A 21252-nucleotide genomic window follows, 5' to 3' on the forward strand; every position below is an offset into this window, starting at 1 on the left:
AATAATAATTTTTTTTGAAAATTTTCACAAAAAACCGTATTTTTTGCAAAAGTTCTCCAATTTTAAAAACTTTAAATATTCTATAAAAATATTTAAAAATACTCTAAATTGTTCACAAAATGCCGTAAGTACTTAAAATTAATAATCTTAACGAAGCAAAATTTGCTATGCATTTTCATCTTGTTGAATTTTTTTTAAGTGCTAAAACTTTCATTTAATAACGTATTTTTTCGAAAATACTATTTTTTAGATGTGCAATATGAGTATCAACGATGCGAATTTTTTTACACTTTTTCACCTCATTGAAGTTTTCTTTTTTTAAATAATAAAATTTTCACAGAAAACAGTATTTTTTTCGAAAGTTCTCCAATTTTAAATTTTTTAATTATTTGTAAAATTTGCAATATGTACAAATTTTCAAAATGTGTAATATGACTCAAAAATCAAAATTTTCTAAAGTAGCCTGTAATTTTCGTATGGTCCTCAGGATCATTTTCCCATAATTAACTAAAAAAATATTTTTTTGAAAATTCAGGCCTAGGCCTAGGGTTAAAGTTTATTTTTGGAAAATACCAAAAGTTTCACAAATATCGTATTTTTTCGAATAAACTCTAATTTTCAAAATTAGCAATATTTTGATACCCATTTCCATATTTTAAGTATGTTCTAAAATAATCGGTATTTTGTGAAAATCAAAGTATTTCAACAAAAAAAAAAAAACAAAAAAAAAGAACTATAATGAAGTGAAAATGCATACCAAATTTCGCTTCGTTTGAGTGCTTTTGGAAAAATACAGTATTTTGTGAAAATTTTAGTATTTTCCAAAAAAAAACTCCTGTAAAGTGAAAATGCATATAAAATTATTTATATTGCAAATTATGAAAATTTAAGTACTTTCGAAAAAAATATGATATTTTGTTAACAATTTTGTCGGACTTTCAAACTTACAACGTTTTCAAAACATATATTCCTGGTGAAAGCATTGAAAATTTAACATTATATGGTTGAATAAAGTTGAATTTAGAAAGAATTGAAAAATGAGTTATCGTTCATTATGGGCGATAAGATCATCGCCGATTGAATTATCGAAATGATGATAACGGTAGATTATCGTTAACGTCCCGATAGAACTATCGTTATCGTTATCGAGCTTCGATAATTTTACGTTAACAAACTTGCAAAAAACTCATGAACTAAATGACAATGACCTCAACAACCGCAACAAAATCAATAACCTCAGCTACCTAAATGACCCCAATGACCTCAATAACCTAAACAACCTTTAAATTTTCAACTGCTCCAACAAGCTAAATAACCTCAGCAAACTTAATGGACTTAACAACTTAAATAACTCCAACTAGTTCCACAACCTAAATGACCTCAATGACCTAAACTATTTGAAAAACTCAATAATTTCAATAACCTGAATAACCTCGACAACGTGAATAACTCCAACAAGCTCAACAAAATCAGGAATCTCAACAACCTAAATAACTCCAACAAGCTCAACAACCTAAATGACCTGAATGACCTAATCTATCTGAATAACCTCAACAACTTATCAGATTGCAACAGAACAACTCATGAACTCATTAGCTCATGACCTCAACAAATCGATATTTCTCAGTCTGCACACCACAATGAATGGTTCTCACCATTTGATTGATAAATTCACAACCTGACAAAGGCTGTAGAGTCTGACCTGTCGGATGATACCGTGTGACGGAAAGGCCAAATAGGAAAGCAATGCAAATTGGTATGCCTTCCGGGGTTGAGACATTCGACGAAAACAATCACATGACTTGAGGTAAGCAAGAGGGGGTGGTGGGCAAATTGATTCCAGAATCGTTAGCATTCCTCCGCCGACTATTGGCAATTCGAAAGACGATCTAAATTTAGCTCGTCGTCGCCATTACAGACGATGACTCCATAAACACGTGCCAACACGAAGGTTGTCTCTCTCTCTCTCTCTTTATGAATATTGAAATGGAGATTAAACCTCATAATAGGACCGGTGGAGTTTTGTCTGAAAATTGGCATATTGGAAACGTGCCAGATCCGGACGATCCTTCATCGTTTGTAAAACCCTCCGTCTAATAGAGCACAATCATTGTGAGGTTACACACACACACGATAGCTCAGCTGCTGCCCCAGCACTGATATGGGGGCATCATAAATTAATTTAATTAATGACCTAACCCGTCCTCCTCCCTTGAAGCCTTTTTTGTCCCCAACTCTGGGTTGACGCCCCCTGAATGTAGGCAACGCAACTTCCGTCGAAAAGTTGAACAAAAGACGCGCGTCCTCGAGGAAGGAAGCGGACGATAAAACATTACACAATGATGATGACGGCGATGATGATGAGGAGGAGCAGGACGATGAGCATCCGGAACTACTTATCCCTTCTGGTCGGCTTCCGGATAGTATGGGAGGCCGTCGCGTGAGTAATGGAGGGGATACGTCAAATGATATATTTCGCACACATGTCTAAGCAGGAATTATCTCGGTATTGGAGTAGGGCCCGATCTGCGTCGGAAGTTGGATTACATTCAGTGGGGGGAAGTAATAAAGGATATCTGGGAAGATCTGTGCTGTCACGTAATGGTAAAGCAATCCATCAATTGTTGGTCGCGAAGATTCGTTGGAAAAGTACTTAGATAAATTGTTGGTGCGGTTGATGAGTTGTCGAGTTGTAAAATTCAATGACCTTAACAACCTCAATGATCTCAACTTCCTTATCAACCCCAACAAACTCTATAACCTCAACAACCTCAGAAACCTCGACAACCTCAATAATCCCAACAACCTCAATAGCCTCAACAACTTCGACAACCTCAACAACCTGAACAACCTCACAAACCTCAACAACCTCAATAACCTCAACTAACCTAATAATCTTAACAATCTCAACAGCCTCAATAACCTCAACAACCTCAATAACCTCAAAAACCTCAATAACCTCAATAACCTCAACAACCTCAATAACCTCAAAAATCTCAACAACCTCAACAACCTCAACAACCTCAACAACCTCAACAACCTCAACAACCTCAACAACCTCAACAACCTCAACAACCTCTATAACCTCAACAACCTCATAAAACTCAACACACTCCTTAACAACTGCAACTAACTGTACAACCCAACCAAACAACATAACCCAAAATACTCAACAATTTTAACAACCTCAACACTCTCAACTTCCCAAACAACCGCAATATCGAGGTTTGTGAGGTTATTGAGGTTATTGAGGTTATTAAGGTTGTTGAGGCTGATGAGGATGTAGAGGTTATTGAGGTTGTTGTGGTTGTTGAGGCTGTTGACGCTATTGAGGTTGTTGAGATTGTTGAGATTGTTGAGATTGTTGAGGTTATTGCTGTTGTTGAGATTGTTGAGGCTGATGAGGTTGTTGAGGTTGTTGAAGTTATGGAGGTTATTGAGGTTGTTGAGGTTGTTGAGATTGTTGAGGTTGCTGAGGTTTTTGAAGTTTTTGAGGTTGTTGAGATTGTTGAGGTTATTGAGGTTGTTGAGGTTGTTGAGATTGTTGAGATTGTTGAGGTTCTTGAGGCTGTTGAGGTCATTGAAGTCAAATTAACAAATCAACAACTAAACAAATCAACAACTCAATAAGGCTGTTGAGGTTGTTGAGGTCATTGAGGTTATTGAGGTAGTTGCGGTAGTTGAGGCTGATGAGGTTGTTGAGGTTATTGAGGTTGTTGAGGTTATTGAGGCTGATGAAGTTATTGCGATTGTTGAGGTTATTCAGGTTATTGAGGTAGTTGAGGCTGATGAGGTTGTTGAGGTTATTGAAGCTGTTGAGGTTGTTGAAGCTGTTGAGGTTGTTGAGGTTATTGAGGTTATTGAGGTTTTTGAGGTTATTGAGGTTGTTGAGGTTGTTGAGTTTATTGAGGTTATAGAGGTGGTTTAAGCTGTTGAGGTTGTTGAGATTATTGAGGTTATTGAGGTAGTTGAGGTTGTTGAGGTTGTTGAGGTTATTGAGGTTGTTGAGGTTATTGAGGTTGTTGATGTTGTTGAAGTTATTGAATTGTTAGGTTGTTGAAATGTTAGGTTGTCATGTTGTTGAGTTGTGGAGTTGATTATTGAATTTAATTATTAAATTCTTGAATTTAAAGACAACTTTTATATTTGTAGAATACCTAGAATACTTAATACTTTTCACACAAACCTTTCTGCTCTTCAGTTTTCCATGAAAATCACCATAATTTACCTGCAAAAAGAGAAGAAAAAGAAAAATCATTAGAATCCCTCTCACTTCAATCTTCCAGCCCCCTCGTCTGGCTGCTGCTCATCGCGACCACCGTCCTGTTCATCGTCCTGTACGAGACGATCCTAACCCTGGTGGAACAGCCCGACCCCGTCCGGTCCTCCCTGGACTGCGTGGGCGTCATGCTTGCCATGTCACTGCCGTGGATTCCCCGCAGCACCGTCTGCCGGTAAGTCACCGCCGTAATGCTCAATGAGCCGCGAACAAGTGCGGATGTCATTCAGGTAGAGGTTACCAACCGGTAACGCCCGTGTAATGTGAGACATGAAGAGCAACTCTTAAAGTGCTTGAAATTCTGCAAGGTATTGCTTTCAACATTGATTAAAACATCATTTTAACTGAATTTGAGCGCAAACATTGTAAATTTAAAACACGAATGTTTGAGGCAAACAAAATCAGAAACCGAAACCAAAAACAGAAATGTCAACAACATGGAATGTAAAACATAAGCTTGGAGGAAAAAAATACGAGAACAACCCGAGCAGACGGAAATAACTTGGGAATAACATTTTTTGATATTTGAAAATACTAGGCCAATAACATTTTTTGTTATTTATAACACGTTTTGTTATTGGTCGTTATGATTTTTTATTATTGGATTGTTATTATAATAACAGACTTATAACACTTTTAGTTATTCTTCGAACAATTTTTTGTTATTATTTTTTGTTATTTTAACAACTAATCCGATCATCTCTTAAACAGTTGGCGGTAGTCTTCCATAACAAAAAATGTTATTCCAAAGTTGTTTTGGCTTTCAACCAATATCAGACCAGTAACAAATGTTGTTATGATAACATAAACTGTCATTAAACTCTTATTCAAAAATAGATTTTCAAGAAGATTCCATAAAACTTTCTGTTATTTTAACAGTATTTGTTATTGAAATGGCATGAATTTAGTTATTACCGTCTGCCCGGGAACAACATCCCAACCAGTGTTCAACGGGGAAAACCCAAATGGCACACGTGAAATTAAAGCAAGCCCAGAATTTAATTAAAATGTCGAACAAAACTCGTCGTCGACGAGCGCCAGGGAATTCCTCGGCACGGTGTGTTTAAAAAAAAATTAAATTGATAAGGGTTTAATAACAGTTTATGTTATCATAACAAAATTTGTTATTTGTCTGATATTGGTTGATAGCCAAAACAACTTGGGAATAACATCCCGAGCAGACGGAAATAACTTGGGAATAACATTTTTTGATATTTGAAAATATTAGCCCAATAACATTTTATGTTATTTATTACAAGATTTGTTATTCGTCGTTATGATTTTTTTGTTATTGGATTGTTATCGTAATAACAGACTAATAACATTTTTAGTTATTCTTCGAACAAATCTTTTTATTATTTTTTGTTATTTTATAAACTAATCCGATCATCCCAATAACAGTTTGAGGTATTATTCCATAACAAAAAATGTTATTCCTAAGTTGTTTTGGCCTTCAACCAATATCCAACCAATAACAATTTTTGGTATGATAACATAAACTGTTATTAAACCCTTATACAAAAAATTATTTTTCAGGAATATTCCATAACAGTTTCTGTTATTTTAACAATATTCGTTATTGAACTGGCATGAATTTAGTTATTACCGTCTGGCCGGGATTTTTTGCTATAAATGAATAACTCCAACTGTTTTTGGGATGTTCGGATTAGTTGTTAAAATAACAAAAAATAATAAAAAGATTTTTTCGAAGAATAACTAAAAATGTTATTAGTCTGTTATTACGATAACAATCCAATAATCAAAAAATCATAACGAAGAATAACAAATCTTGTTTTAAATAACATAAAATGTTATTGGGCTAATATTTTAAAATATCAAAAAATGTTATTCCCAAATTATTTCCGTCTGCTCGGGAAGAGTCATAAGTCAGAAATCTGAAGTCAGTAGTAAATTATCAGAAGTCAGCAGTCAAGAAAAGAAACAGTAGTCAGTAATCAGCAGTAGAATCGGGAGTCAGCAATCAGTAGTCAGGAGTCAGATTCAGCTGTTAGTTATTAGTAAGTAGTAAGGAATCAGTAGTCAAAAGTAGTCAGGAGTCAGTAGTTAGAAATCAGTAGTCAGAAGTCAGTAGTCAGGAGTCAGAAGTCAGTAATCAGGAGTCAGGAGTCAGAGTCAGAGCCAAAGTCAGTAGTCGGTAGTCAGTGTTCAGTAGTCAGTAGTCTATAGTTAGTAGTCAGTATTTTCTAAAATGGTCACATCACTTGCTAAGGGCGTATCTTTAAAAAAAATTAGAGTTTTTTTTTAAAGGAACTATAAACTATTTTCTTCCATATGTTTATAGGACCAATTCAAAGAAAGTCTAGAATTACACTCTTATATTGCTCGTTTCAGTTTTGAGGTTAACCTTGACAGTTGAAATACGATCAATATAAAATAAATAAAAATATTATCACTTCAAATGGCTGAATTTCTATTAAATTTTGAAATACTCAAAAATCAAGAAATTTCTAAAAATTAGAAACTTCTCCAACCCACCGCATTTTCCACTCCCACCAAATCCCACGTGGCCACCGCTGGGAAAAATTTTTTTTTTCAGGATGCGCCGCAGGCTCGTGGCTTTGTCACTGTTTGTCACCGACCTAGAACAGGTGAGCGGAATCGGGTGACGGTAGGAGAGAGAGTGGGAGGCGGGAAAAAACGCGCGGTGTAGTCTTAATTGAAAACACAAATTAATGCGAGTTTGCCCGTGGGTAGTTGAAGGCCCTCTGTACTAGGGAGTTTGTAGGAAAGAAGTGGGAGAAACTTGCGTGCGAGATTGCGAGCATTAAAAAACTTAAAATTACTAAAAAATATTAAAAGAACAAGTCCGAATGATACTCGTTATGCTATGCTATGCTATGCTAAGTCCGAATGATACTCAAAATGGTAAAAAAGAGCAAGTTCGACTGGGACTCACAATGTTAAAAAGAGCCAGTCCGACTGGGACTCCCAACGTTGAGAAGAATAAGTCCGACTGAGACTCAAAATGGTAAAAAAGAGCAAGTCCGACTGGGACTCCCAATGTTAAAAAGAACAAGTCCGAATGATACTCAAAATGTTAAAAAGAACAAGTCCGACTGAGACTCAAAATGATAAAAAGAGCAAGTCCAACTGGGACTCAAAATAGTCAAAAAAAGCAAGTCCGACTGGGACTCCCAATTTCAAAAAGAACAAGTCCGAATGATACTCAACATGTAAAAAAGAACAAGTCCTACTGAGACTCAAAATGGTAAAAAAGAGCAAGTCCGACTGAGACTCAAAATGATAAAAAAGCAAGTTCGACTGGGACTCACAATGTTAAAAGGAGCAAGTTCGACTGGGACTCCCAATGTCAAAAAGAACAAGTCCGAATGAGACTCAACATGATAAAAAGAGTAAGTCCAACTGAGACTCAAAATGATAAAAAGAGCAAGTCCGACTGGGACTCCCAATGTCAAAAAGAACAAGTCCGAAAATTCAAAATGATAAAAAGAGCAAGTCCGACTGAGACTCAGAATGTTAAAAAGAGCAAGTCCGATTGGAATTTCAATGTTGAAAAGAGCAAATCCGACTGGGACTCACAATCTAATCTAATCTAATCTAATCTAACCCTATCGCAGCCAGTCTTTCGAGGGCATCCTGGAGAATGCCTTAGGTTGATTGACGCCTAGCATCTTCTTGTCATTATCAACATTTGCAGTGCGCCATTGCATTAGAATGCATTGAAACATCACAAACGTCGAAGCGGCCAGGCCAACTGCGTAAAGTTAACCGCAAAGATGATTCGTTAAAATGTATTGCGTTTGAGCACGAATGTTCAAACAACAAAACATTTAATGAATCTACAGGGGAGGAAGAAACGTGGGGATCCCCCGCTCACGTTCCTGGTTATTAAAGCAATGAATCGTTGGGAGCACCACGCTAAGAAGTTTTGGTGCCCCGGGACCCTCGAGGATGGGACATTGTATTTCCACAGATGCCCTAGCCCTTTTTGCCGTGGTTATAGCGCCACAACTCGCTCACTGTGGGTAGGTAAACATAGATGAGTATAAATTATAAATACAATTAAACATTCTAGGAAAATTTCTTAGACAGTATAGAGCAAGAAAGTAATGCTTAGAATCAGATCAAATCAGATTAAAAAAATAAAATAAATAAATACAATGCCAACATACCTTTTAATATTTACAGTTGAGTGTGCGCTCACACTTACCTGAAAACAGAAAGAGCTTACCTCAAGTGTGATGCCCTTTGACCCTCTCTGCATCTTGCAAGGTTCATTTCAAAGATCGACTGTCAAAGTCAAGCTGGTGAACTCCGCGGACTCCGCGAGAGCAGCTGTCAGTATTCGCTCACAAATACCATTACGCCGCTCGTCAACTTCCACACTTAGCGAATTCTCTCTCACGCTCATTTATGTTGTGGCTCTTCTCTGGCAGCGACGTCTAAGCCGCTCTGCCCTGCTGCAGCTCACTTACAATCTACGTCACAACTACTACGACCACGACGAAAGGCTTGACGATGCTGCATGTTGCTCAGCTTTCTTCACAACTAGCATGTTTCAAATTCTTACCAGAACTGCTCTGTGTTAGCCAAAGCAAACCGGGAAACACACACATAAATTCGTCCCATGAACAGAAAAAAACGGTGCAACTGCGGTGTAATCGGCTCGATTCTTTTCACTCTCTCTCACTCTCTTTTCGCACAGCATCAAAATGCTTAAGTCCAATATGGCCGGCCTCCGGCAAAAACAGGTCATCGATTTTGAAACCAAATAATCAACACTAAGTCACTGATAAATCGCGACACTTCATGTTCCTCGAATTGCACCATTAAAAACGAATCGATACGTGCAATTTTAAAGCAAAATCGAGTTATTTTTCACTTGAAAACGGATTTTTGACGTAGACTTACGTCTTTGTCGAAGGTACTGGGGTGCCATTCCAAAAAACCCGGGCCGAAGGCCCTGGAATACTGCGTCATCCGTCAAACGCTTATATCTTCCTTCCCTCTAATCGAATCGACACGATTTATGTTCCATTCGATTCGAAAATTATCCAGCAATTTGCTATAAAACTTTCATTGTTGGCAAAATAGTTTTACTATTGAAACAATTCAATGTTTTAAAATGTTTTCAAAATGCAGAGATTTTGCAAGCAAAATGAGCGCTTCCCACTCACGGACGGGAATGTCAAGTACCTATTTTGAGGGGAAAATCACCCGAGCAACGCGACCGAGTGTCGGTCGCGAAAAAGGAGGGGAAGTAGCGGACCGAAATCATATATAAGAACGCGCGCTCAGCCCTTTCTATCATTCACGTCTCAGACGTCGGACCGGCAGCAGCAGCAGCAGCAGGAAAGCTCAGCCCAGAGCAGCAGCAGCAGGAAAGCTCAGCCCAGAGCAGCAGCAGGAGAGAGAGGGACCACAACTGGAAAAGAAGCGCGCATCGCCTTCTCGTCGTCACCGTCAGCCAGTTGCCTCTCGATGGCCGGACCGTTTGGATCGTCCCACCCGGGACAATGCAGCAACCAATTGAGGCGCGCGCCTGCTGCCTTCTCGCCGAAAAGTTGCCTCTTGTGGGTCAAGCCGTGGTTGTGAAACTTCCCAATTCTAGTTGTTAAACTTCCCAACTCTTCAGAGTTGCCTCACTCCCCGTCCCTCGTCCCACCCGGGGCGAAGAAGCGCATTGAATGATTACAGTTTAAATTTTTAGGAACACATTTTGGTTTTCGGGGGCGACGGACTGCACAGCTTTCTGAGGCTGCCCTCGCCCCCATCTCCTAAAAAAAACCCGGGCCGAAGGCCCTGGAATACTGCGTCATCCGTCAAACGCTTATATCTTCCTTCCCTCTAATTGAATTGACACGATTGACTTCGGGGGTGACGGATTGCACAGCTTTCTGAGGCTGCTCTCGCCCCCAACCCCTCTCCCTCCCCCTCATTCTGCTACTAAACATTCATTCGGTTCGCGAAAAAATCGTTTTTCGTTCTTCTCTTTCCTTCCTCCATTCGATGTTGTCTAGTCAAAGATTTATCAACACATTCAAAGTATGTTTACATGGTAGCTGCGGTTTTGTTCGCATTAGATTTGCCATCTCTTTCTAGTAAAAGTCAATTCGAATCGTATATAAATTCCGTTTCAACAACCGGTACGTACACGGTCCGATTGAATTTACTAGGTGTCGGGGGGTCCATCTCGCATTCACGATCTTATTCCGTTAATGTATTTCAAGTGTCTAGCTAATTCATCAAAATTAAGAAATGGAAAACTCTGTGTCCACATATCAAAACTTTACGTAGTCTACGCCATTCCGGTTATGTCTGTGACATAACTACTTTGACTTTTTCTTCGGCCACTAGCACGACGCGTCAAGATACTTCAGGTCTCTCTCTCTCTCTCGCAAATCCGACTGGGACTCACAATGATAAAAAGAACAAGTCCGAATGGGACTCAAAATGTTATTCCTGATTTCACTTTCCTTCTCACAGGTTCCTCAATCGCGCGAGTCAACAATGTTCGCCGGTTGGTTTGGTTTGGTTCTGTTGGCCTACACTTTAACCTCTGCGCTTCCGGTAATCGAAATCATTTGTTTACATTTTTTTCGGGCCGGATCCGGTTTATTTCAGTTCAGAGATTAATTTTGCGTTCGGAAGGTTGAGCGGACACGGCTCATTAGTTGTGAATGAACTGATTGACAAGCGTGGGGGCGGCATCGGTGATTAATTACTTTTAAAGTAATTTAATTAAATTTAAAGCGGAAGATTTCGGAACATGTCAAAATTAAACTACCCAAAATTGGGTAATTTTTAATTATATTTTCGAAAAAGTTGTAAAGAATGTTCTAACCTACAAATTTCCAGCCCAGCACCTGTCAAATCAAGCCAACCAAACATGCCACAAGCTGTCAGGAAAATTACAACCAAGGGAAAAACCCCATTTTCGCAACGCCTTTTTAGCGCCATTTCTGTCACCCGGACTTACCGGAGTAATTATTTCTCACCAAGAGACACACTGTCAGGACAAAAAAAAAAAGAAAGAGCACTTTGTCTGTTGCTGTCACGGGGCTTCGTGTGGCCGACAAAAAGGGATAAGTCGGAAAAGTTTGCACCTCGGGTCTTGCCTGCCCCCTTGGAGGCAGTATCGTGAACTAAATTAATTAAGCAATTTATTGTGAGTTGTCTTTTTGCGCGGAAAGGTTTCTCCCTGGTTGAAAAGAGCAAGTCCGACTGGGACTCACAATGTTGAATAGAGCGAGTCCGACTGGGATTTCCATTGTAAAAAAGAGCAAGTCCGATTGGGAATCACAATGTTATTGAAAAGAACAAGTCCGACTGGGACTCCTAATGTAAAAAAGAGCAGGTCCGACTGGGACTCATAATGTTGAAAAGAACAAGTCCGACTGGGACTGGGATTTCCAATGTAAAAAAGAACAAGTCCGATTGGGAATCACAATGTTAAAAAGAGTAAGTCCGACTGGGACTAAGAATGTTAAAAAGAGCAAGTCCGACTGGGACTCACAATGTTGAAAAGATCATGTCCGACTGGGACTCCCAATGTAAAAAAGAATGAGTCAGACTGAGACTCAGAATGTTAAAAAGAGCAAGTCCTAATGGGACTCAAACGATGAAAAGAACAAGTCCAACTGGGACTCCTTCTAATTTTTTGAAGTTTATTGTTCAAAATTTTGTAAATTTATAAAATTTTGCGTTTGTTGTGAATTTCCAGGGCATACTTCTGGCTGTGGAGCGTCTTCTGCGTGCACGTGGCCATTTTCTACCAGTCGAAGATGATTGACATCCTGAAGCGGCCACTCGACGGCCATCAGATTTCCACCGTCGCCGAGCTGCTCGATTCGGGCATGGTCATCGGTTTTCCGGCCAACTTTGCCGTAAGTACCGGGGGGACGCTTTGCAAAGTTGCGCAAAAATTTCCGCTTTGGTGCTACAAGTTTTTTCACTTTGGCAAAAAAAGGAGGGAACTTGAGCGAAAAAAATGTTTCAACTTTCTAATTCATCATGCCCTGAATAAACCCCCGAAAGGAACGGATCGGAACTTTTTTCCCCCCCATCGCCTGCATCGAAACTCGATACTCTTTGCATGAAGACAAGCAAAAAAGAAGCAATGTTCCTGACGTCAAAGCAGCTAGAAAAAAAAAGAAAAAAACCCAACAAGGATAATAGAAAAGTTTTTCATCCTGCAGCGGCACTTTTCCCCACTCAGAAGCAAACACAAAAAAATGATGAAAATTCCAACCACCTTTCCCTCGTCACCCCTTAACCATGTAACGATCGCTCTCATGTATATTGCCACTTGCGCAAACTAACTAGCTTCGTGTTTCGTTCCACCCCGTTGTCACCCGTGGTGATGGTCATCATCGTCGTCCCCAGATTCACCTCGAGCGACTGAACGGCTCTGCCGAGCGGATTCTGCAGCGAAGGTTGGAGTGCACTTCCGAGACCTGCCTGGCCATGGTTGGTGGGGCGAGACCCTTTGCCACCATCGGGAATCGGTGAGTTGAAGGTCACGTTTGAAAGTGGGTGAATTGAACGAGTCAAAGATTGAAAAAGCTAAAAATTGTTCATGAAATCATGAATTTCGTTTCATGAATATCAAAATTACTAATTTTGCTTTAAATTATCATGGTTTAATGAATCATATTCACGAAATTGTGAACATATATTCATGAATCCGTTTTTAATGACGGAATTGTTCCAATCTGTCTTTAATAACAAACTATGAATAATTTCGTGAACAGTATTCATGGTTTCATGAACAAAATTCATGAATTCATAAACGAAATATCAATTTTTTGTATTTTTTTATTTTTGTAATTATTGTAATTATTGTATTTTTTGTATTTTTATTAACTTTTATATTTTGTAATTTTTGACAATTTTGTCAATTTTGTCAATTTTGATTTTTTTTTTACAATTTGGTCAATTTTGTCAATTTTGTCAATTTTGTCAATTTTGTAAATTTTGTAAATTTTGTAAATTTTGTAAATTTTGTAAATTTTGTAAAATTTGTCAATTTTGTCAATTTAGTAAATTTAATAAATTTTGTCAATTTTGTCAATTTTGTCATTTCTGTCATTTTTGATATTATTTGTTTCAGTGTTGTGAAATTTTAGAATTTTAAAAATACTGCATGTTTGAGAATTTGAAAAATTTTGAGAATGATGAGAATTTTGGGAATTTTTAAATTATTTAGAATTTCGAAAATAAAAAAAAAATATTTTAGAATTATATAAAATTATATAATATACAATAGAGAAATTGAGAGAATTTTGAGAATTACAGTTATTGAAATTTTTATCATCCGGAGTATTTTGAGAATTTTGTGAATTTTGAGAATCTGGAAAACTTTGAGAATTATGAACATTTTGAAAATTTGGGGACTTTTGTAAATATTGAAATTTTTAAGGATTTTGAAAATGTTGAGAACTTTAGAAATTTTTGAATTTAAAGAGAAGAATTGAGAGTGTATGATTTTTTTTATAATTTTGTGTATATTGAGATTTTTTGAATTTTGAGATTTTTCAGAATTTTGGAAATTTTGAATGTTTTGAGACATTGGAAAACTTAATTTTTTTTTTAATTTTCAAAAAAAATAAAATTTATTTTTTACAATTTGGAAAATTTAAAAAATTGGAATGTTGAGAATTTTTTTAATCCTGTAATTTTAGAAATTTTTAGAGTTTTTTGAATTTTTATAATTTTGTGTATTTTGAGAAATTTGTAAATTTTGAGTATTTTAGGAATTTTGAGAAATTTGGGAATTTAAAAAAAAATAGAATTTTGACAGTTAAATTTTCTTTTAGGATTTTGAGAATTATGAGAATGTGTCTATTTTTTAGAATTTTGAAAATTGTGGGAATTATTGAAGTTTTTGAAATTGTTATAATCTTGAGTATTTTTGAGAATTTTGTAAATTTTGAATGTTTTGAGAATGCGAAAAATTTTGAGAATAACAAAAATGTAGAGAATTTTGGGAATTTAGAATTTTTTTTTGAGTTTTGAAAATTTTGAAAGTGTTGAGAATTTTAGAAATTTTGAGTCATTTTTGTTATTTTTTTTATAATTTTGTGTATATTGAGAATTTGAAGAATTTTGTGCATTTTGTAAATTTTTATTGTTTTGAGAATTTTGAGAATTTAAAATGTTTTGAGAATTTTGAATAATTTATGAATTGTGAAATTTTATAGAATTTAGAAAATTTTAAATATATGGTATTTTTAGAATTCTTCGAATATTGAGAATTTAGTAAATTGTGTGAACTTTTAGATTTTTTTGGATTTTGAAAATTTTAAATGTTTTAAGAATTTGGAGTATTTTGAAATTTAAAAAAAGTTTAGAATTTTGATTTTTTGTAGAATTTAGAAAATTTTAAAACTTATGTGTTTTTTTAAATTTTTAGAATTTTTTGCGATTTTGAATTTTTTTATAATTTTGAGTATTTCGAGAATTTTGAAAATTGCAAGAATTTTGAAAATTCTGAAAAGTTTTGAAGTTTTGAAAATTTTGAGATTTGAAAGAATTTTTTGATAGAATGTTTTAATATTTAAAATGTTTAGATATGAAATATTTAGAAAATATTTAAATTTTGACAATTTTAATTTTTTTTTTATTTTGAGAATAATTATTTGCTTATATTGGCAATTAGCGGCGAGAAATATTAAACTAACCTAGGACAGAAAGAGGAGAGACAGAATTGAAGATCGCGACAACAGTTTTTTTTCAAACCTTTTTTTTTGTGTTTTTTATTCAGCAAAGCCACAAGAATTTAGAAATGTTGCCGTTTTAAAAGGTAACTCATATGTGTGAAAATAGAATTAAATTTATGTGATGGTGGATAGATCCAGACAGGACGCTGGCAGTTATATATAATTTGAGAATAATGAGAATATGTTTATTTTTTAGAATTATATACAGATATTTAATCTGAGAATTATTAGAGTTTTTTAGAATTTGAAAAATTTGTGAATTTTGAAAATTTTGAATGTTTTGAGAATGTGGAAAATTTTGAGAATTACAAAAATGTTGAGAATTTGGTTATTTTATAGAGTTTTGAAAATCTTGAAAATGTTGAGAATTTTAGAAATTTTTAGAATTTTGAGATTTATTAGAGTGCTTGATTTTTTTATTATTTTGTGTATATTGAGAATTTTAAGAATTTTGTGCATTTTGTAAATTTTGAATGTTTTGAGAATTCGGAGAATTTAAAAAAAATTGAAAATTTTGAATACTTTAAGAATTTTGAAATTTTATAGAAATTTGAAAATTTTAAATATTTGGAATTTTGAGAATTCTTTGAATTTTGATAATTCTTTGAATTTAGAGAATTTTGTAAATTGTGTGAACTTTTGATTTTTTAGGATTTTGAAAATTTTAAATGTTTTGAGAATTTGGAGGATTTAGAAATTTAAAAAAGTTTAGAATTTTGATTTTTTGTAGAACTTAAAAAAAAATTAAACTTAAGAATTTTGAGAATTTTAAGCATTGCAAGAATTTTGAAAAGTTTTGAAATTTTGAAAATTTTGAGATTTGAAAGAATTTTTTGATAGAATGTTTTGATGTTAAAAATGTTTAGATTTGGAAAGATTAGATTTTTTATTTTTTTTTAATTTGAATTCTCCTCAACCAGCATGTACCTCCGCTACGCGGCCGCCCACCAAACCGAACCGGCCTCCGTCTTCACGCTGGACGAGATCGTCGCCAAGAGCTTCATCCAGATCGTCATGCAGAAGGGACTCCCGCTCAGAGACCACATCAACAAGAAGATCCGGCAAGTCTCGCTTCCATTATCTCCTAATCTAATCAGTTCTAACCGCCCCAAATTCGCCAGATCCCTCATCGAGGCCGGCTACCTGGCGGCGGTGACGCGAATCTTCCTGGCCCACACCCGGAACGCAACGCGACAGGTCGAGGACCACGTGGCGCAGGTGGTCCCGCTGCGGTTGAGCCACTTTCAGGGTGCGTACTTTGTGCTGGCCCTGGGCTGCGCCCTTGCCGCCGTCTGCTGCGGCGGGGAGATTGCGGTTGGGAAGGTTCGGAAGAGGATGCGGAAGGTGGTGGTGTATCCGTTTGTGGTTTGAGGGGACGCAGCGTACGGAAATTTGTGTTGTTGCGTACTGGATGTAAAATCAATAAAAGAAAGTAGAAGATAACATTTGAAGTATAGTTTATTACAAGTACGCAGCCATTTTCTAAAACGGCACGCAGTACATTGTGGCTGCGTACTTGTCAATGTATTCATGTAATTGAAAATAAAGATTTTAAATGAAACACATTTTTTGAGTGATATCACAGCCAACAGAACTCAACCTGGCTGCGTACTCACCTCTACACATCATGGATCGGGCCGTGGCACTCCTTAATGTCGGCGTCCTTGGCGCGGACGTAGCAGCACGGTGGCGCCGGGTCCACCGCGGTCCGCTCGATCTCGATCTGCACGTAGTCCACGCCGGCGATGGCGGCCGTCGGCTGCGGCACGGGCGCCTCCAGCAGCAGCGGGTTCTCGACCAGGTGCTGCTCGAGATGTAGCTGTTGTTGTTGTTGCTGTTCGGCACAGCAGGCACAGAACCCCGGCGGAGCGACCAGCACCGGTGACTCCCCCCTCAGACTTAGTATCTCTTCGAGTTCGCAGTCGGTCACGAGCAGGTCACCACCGTCGCCGGTGACGCCCACGACACTACCCGCGCCGGCTAGCACCGGATTGTGAAAGCGGTGATTGCCCACCGTCAGCTCGTTCGCACTGAGCAGCGATCCGACGCTGTACCGCCGGAAGCGCACCGTTTCGCCGGTGCAGGTCGTTGTGGTCCCGCAGGAATAGTTCGTTGGCCCGACGGCGCTGGCGCTAGTGGCTGCACTACAAGCTGCTCCCGTACCCTTCCGGAACGACCCAAGTGCCGGCGGGGGCAGGTAGTACACCAGGCAGGTCACTCCGACCAAAAAGAGGAAAAAGATAAACACTATGTCGAACATGAGTAGCGAGTTCAGCGTCATCAACTGCATAGCTTGCGGGTGGGGCACCACCACTGGCAATGGGAGGCCCCCGACGTTCCGGAGCGTCCACACGGGATTCAGGGTTGCTGGTGGCAGGGCGGTTCGACGAGAGTTCCCCAGTTCACCGGTTTCGGAGCAGAGAAGGTGGTGGCGGCGGTTGCAGACGATGCTGCGGGGTCGGGGTCATCACTACACTCTTTGAGACGATTTTCCTTGGTTATTTGCACTAACTACTGTTGGAATTGCCACAGCTGGTGGTACGTTGGCTTGAACACATGAACAATTACAGCTGCTCTTGTCATTATTTGTCACACTGTTAACTGGAATTATTCACCGATCTGTAGAAAGATTTGTTTACGTTTTATCCCCCTATAAGCAGTCACTCCGACAATTTGGCCGACATGGCACTGGGAGCTGCCCGACACGACGAACTTTCAAACTACACCTTCAACCGGCAGAATCTTCAACTTTCTTTTGAAAAAGCCTTTTCATCCTACACTACAGCAAACAAATGCTACACTTCCCAAAAAAAAAACCAATACAAAAAGAAAAACGCTTCACCAAACAAGTAAAACATTGCCTTCTTTATTGTTATTGACGGAGCTTCCCCAATTCTCCGGCATCCACATACGAGAAGGGTCCCTCGCATTGTGTCTCGTGACATTTCTCCACCTTCTGCCATCGATTTTGGCCGATGGCGGGAAAACCAACAAAACAGCGCGGTGACATTTGCCAGGTGCCAGGTGGGATTTCTTCTAGGAAAAACGGAACGTCACTGCTGGTTGTCAAACGATGTGAAGAGAGGGCGGGGGAGACTTTGGGTTGGGGTTGACTTGTGTGACGTTAAATTATTGTTTTGAAATGTTTCATGGTGAATTAATTTGTAAAAAGTAAGATTACGTAGAATGAGGCGAATATTTTACCTTGCTAATGTAGTTTTACTTAGTTTCTGATGTGAAATTACAAGTTTGTAATTTTACACCAGAATCGTGTAAAATGTTCATGTTTTTCATTGTTATTCAATTTTCAAATAGCAATCATGTAAAATTACATTAAAAATAGGTAAATTTACTTCTTCAATCGTTCAAATCATTAATTTAATATCAGAATCTAGTGAAAAAGTTTTTTTTTTGTAATTGATTATTTTACACGCAGCAATTCCGCTAAATTACATTTAAAAGCAGTAAAAATAAATTTTAAACTTTTCAAGTTTGTAATTTAACATTTTAATCTTGTTAAATTGTTATTCTGTTCTATTTTATTTAATACTTTAAATAATATTGCAGGTAAAGATATATTAAAAAAGGAAAATTTACACCATAAAAATTTGAACGTTTAATGTTCACTCGTCGTTTCCACGATTGTAATTTAACATCAGAAAAATCTGATTATTTTTCTTTTCTTTTAACACACATCAATTCAGGAAAGTTACACCTTCAAATGTTCAATTCACAGTTTACTCGTTAGTTATAAAACATCAAAATCTGATGAAATATTTGTTTACACAGCAATTCTAATAAAATTACATAAAAAGAAGTAAATCTATACATTGTTTTCTGTTTGTAAAAGTGAGTTGTGAAAATTGTTATCAAAAGTTTGATTGATTTTTACTGAAATTGTATTTTTTTTGAATGCTTCTTTTTCCAACAAAAAAAAAAACCAGTCAAAACACATTGGCAAACATAATTTCAAACCACGAGATGACACTTTTTTTTCCACAGCAAAATCGAAAACAAATTGATTTTCCGCGAAAAGTGGTTAACATTGATTTTTTTAACTCGCTTGCCACATAAAAAGTTTATGCATGTATCAACACACAGTGCTCGTTCAGATCCCGTCAATTTACAACCTTTCACAGTCAAGTCTTTCGTCACCCGGCGGCAGCAACGTCATTGGAAAGTTATCGCCAATCAATACCTCGAGAGAGGGGAGGTCGTTAACCCTCAACTGGACAGAAATTTCAAATGTTTTTGTAAAGCTTTAGTCAATCCTTCCCTTAAAAATCAGGAAATTTAGAAGAAGCATCTTCGGAAGGCAAAAAACTGTAATATTACGTCAAAGAATGTGTAAATTTACACATTTTTACATGTAATTGTTTTTCTTCCATATACATTCATGTAAAATTACATCGAAAGGTTGATAATATTTTACTATTATTTTTTTTACTAATTTTTAATTCAAGCAAATTTACATAATTTTTATCCAAGTTAAATTACATGGAAAAGGAGATAATATTCTACTCCTTAATTTTCAATCTTTCGAATTATGTTTTATTCAGTGTAAATTTCATATTTTTATGATTCAAATTTCTTGATTTTTCAAGGATTTCGATCATTAAGGGTAGGTTCCCTTCCATCGTAAGCCCTCAGATCGAAAAAAAAAACATGCGAAGCGTTTCTTTCTCCCCTTCCCTTCAGGCCGAGGGTTGCCTTCCAATTTTCACCATCCTAAACAATCATATTTTCGTCGCATTGTTGCAACCTTCCTTCCCAAGAAGAAGAAAAAGACTATGAGAAGCAGTGTCGCACTTTCAAAGGGAAAACCCCAGAGCATTTTTTTTTTCAATGTATGTGTTTGTCTGTGGGCGGAATCGTGATAAAGTTAACTTTTACCAGTGTCGATTTTCAGTTTTTTCCTCTTTTTCCCCGTGGGGAAAAGGTTGATTGTGTGAGAAGGACGAAATGGGCTCATACATCAAGAGTGTTGCTTTTTGCTCCGACCACCTCCCGAAGGTTTACGATATTGATGGTGATCCGTATCAATTTTAAGTTTGATCTGAGAAGACCTTCATAATTGACTGTTTGTTGTTGGTAAAAAAAGGAAAATTGAGACTTTTCCAAATAAAAATCAATCTAAATTTTAAAAAAAAAATATGTCCACATGGTTTATGGATGGCCCCTTAGCCTGTCTAAGTTATTTGCATTTTCATCAATTTTAAGTGATAATAACTCTTGCAAATACATTTCGAAGCAAATTTAAAATCATTTAAATTTTATTTGGCGTTTACGTCACTTAACTGTAAAGCAAAAAAGTCAAGTACGTAAATCTTGTATTTTAATTCCAAAATCAACAAAAAAAATAATTTTACCTTAAACGATTTAATGAACATTTATTTTATATTTTAGATAAAATGGTGTTTACGTCACTTTGTCACTAAAACAGTGATTTTAAGGCAAAAGCGTCACATTTATAGCATTAAATTTTTCGGACTATTTAATCAACACAAACAAAATATTTGATATTTATTTATTTATTGCTTTTATATTTTCTTTTCAGTTTTACTCAAATGTGACGTAAGCTCAAATATATTTTCAAGGAGGTATTAGAATATGTCAAACAAGAAAACAAACGCAAACAAAGCAAAATGTATTCAGGTTGACGTTTCTGCAAACAAAAGCAGTCAACAAATTTAGTTTTTTTTTGTTTGTTTGTCATAGACTAATACCTTCTTTAGCAACAGAGCTTAGTTGGTTGGAATAAAGTTGGAACCTTTCGTTCCGGTGGAATATCAAGAACTGATTTTGAAAAATGGAGAAAAATAAAATTTGACATATTTTTACCAGTTTTGAATGTTGGGCCATCCATAAAAAACGTGACACATTTTGAAAATTTTGAAGATTTGGCAACTCTGTCAATTATATTTGGAAAAAAATGCATTTAACTTAATAAATTTTTAAAAATCATTCTGAATTTAAGTGATCTAACCCTTTTTGCTTCTTCCAGTTCTGTCTGAACCTCATATATCCTCAAACCTTCGACATAACCGCTTCACTGAGTCGGTTATAATCGAATCGTTGATCCTTGCAACCTCCCCAGTCCATAAATCACATCGATACAAACCAAAAAATCACCCAACCCCAGTGACCAAGGGATAACTTTAGGGGCAGGCGACATCCTTCAATGTTTATGGCGACCGATAATCATCCTCTTTTCAACACTTCTGGCAATGGTTTGAGGGTGCGGGGAGGTTCAGACAAGGACCACTGGTT

At 36.8% G+C, this 21252-nt stretch overlaps 1 protein-coding gene across 1 annotated transcript in view; it reads right to left on the reverse strand.

Moving 5' to 3' along the window:
- LOC120421212 (uncharacterized) overlaps window positions 1-16739 on the reverse strand; it is a 140087-nt gene extending 123348 nt beyond the window's left edge. Inside the window, exon 1 of the mRNA XM_039584414.2 lies at window positions 16599-16739. The gene's annotated coding sequence lies outside the window, so the exon portion shown is untranslated. The remainder of the gene's footprint in view (window positions 1-16598) is intronic.
- Between the last annotated feature and the right edge of the window lie 4513 nt (window positions 16740-21252).

Source organism: Culex pipiens, chromosome 1 (assembly GCF_016801865.2).
Source record: "Culex pipiens pallens isolate TS chromosome 1, TS_CPP_V2, whole genome shotgun sequence".
In the NCBI taxonomy this organism is placed as follows: Eukaryota; Metazoa; Arthropoda; class Insecta; order Diptera; family Culicidae; genus Culex; species Culex pipiens.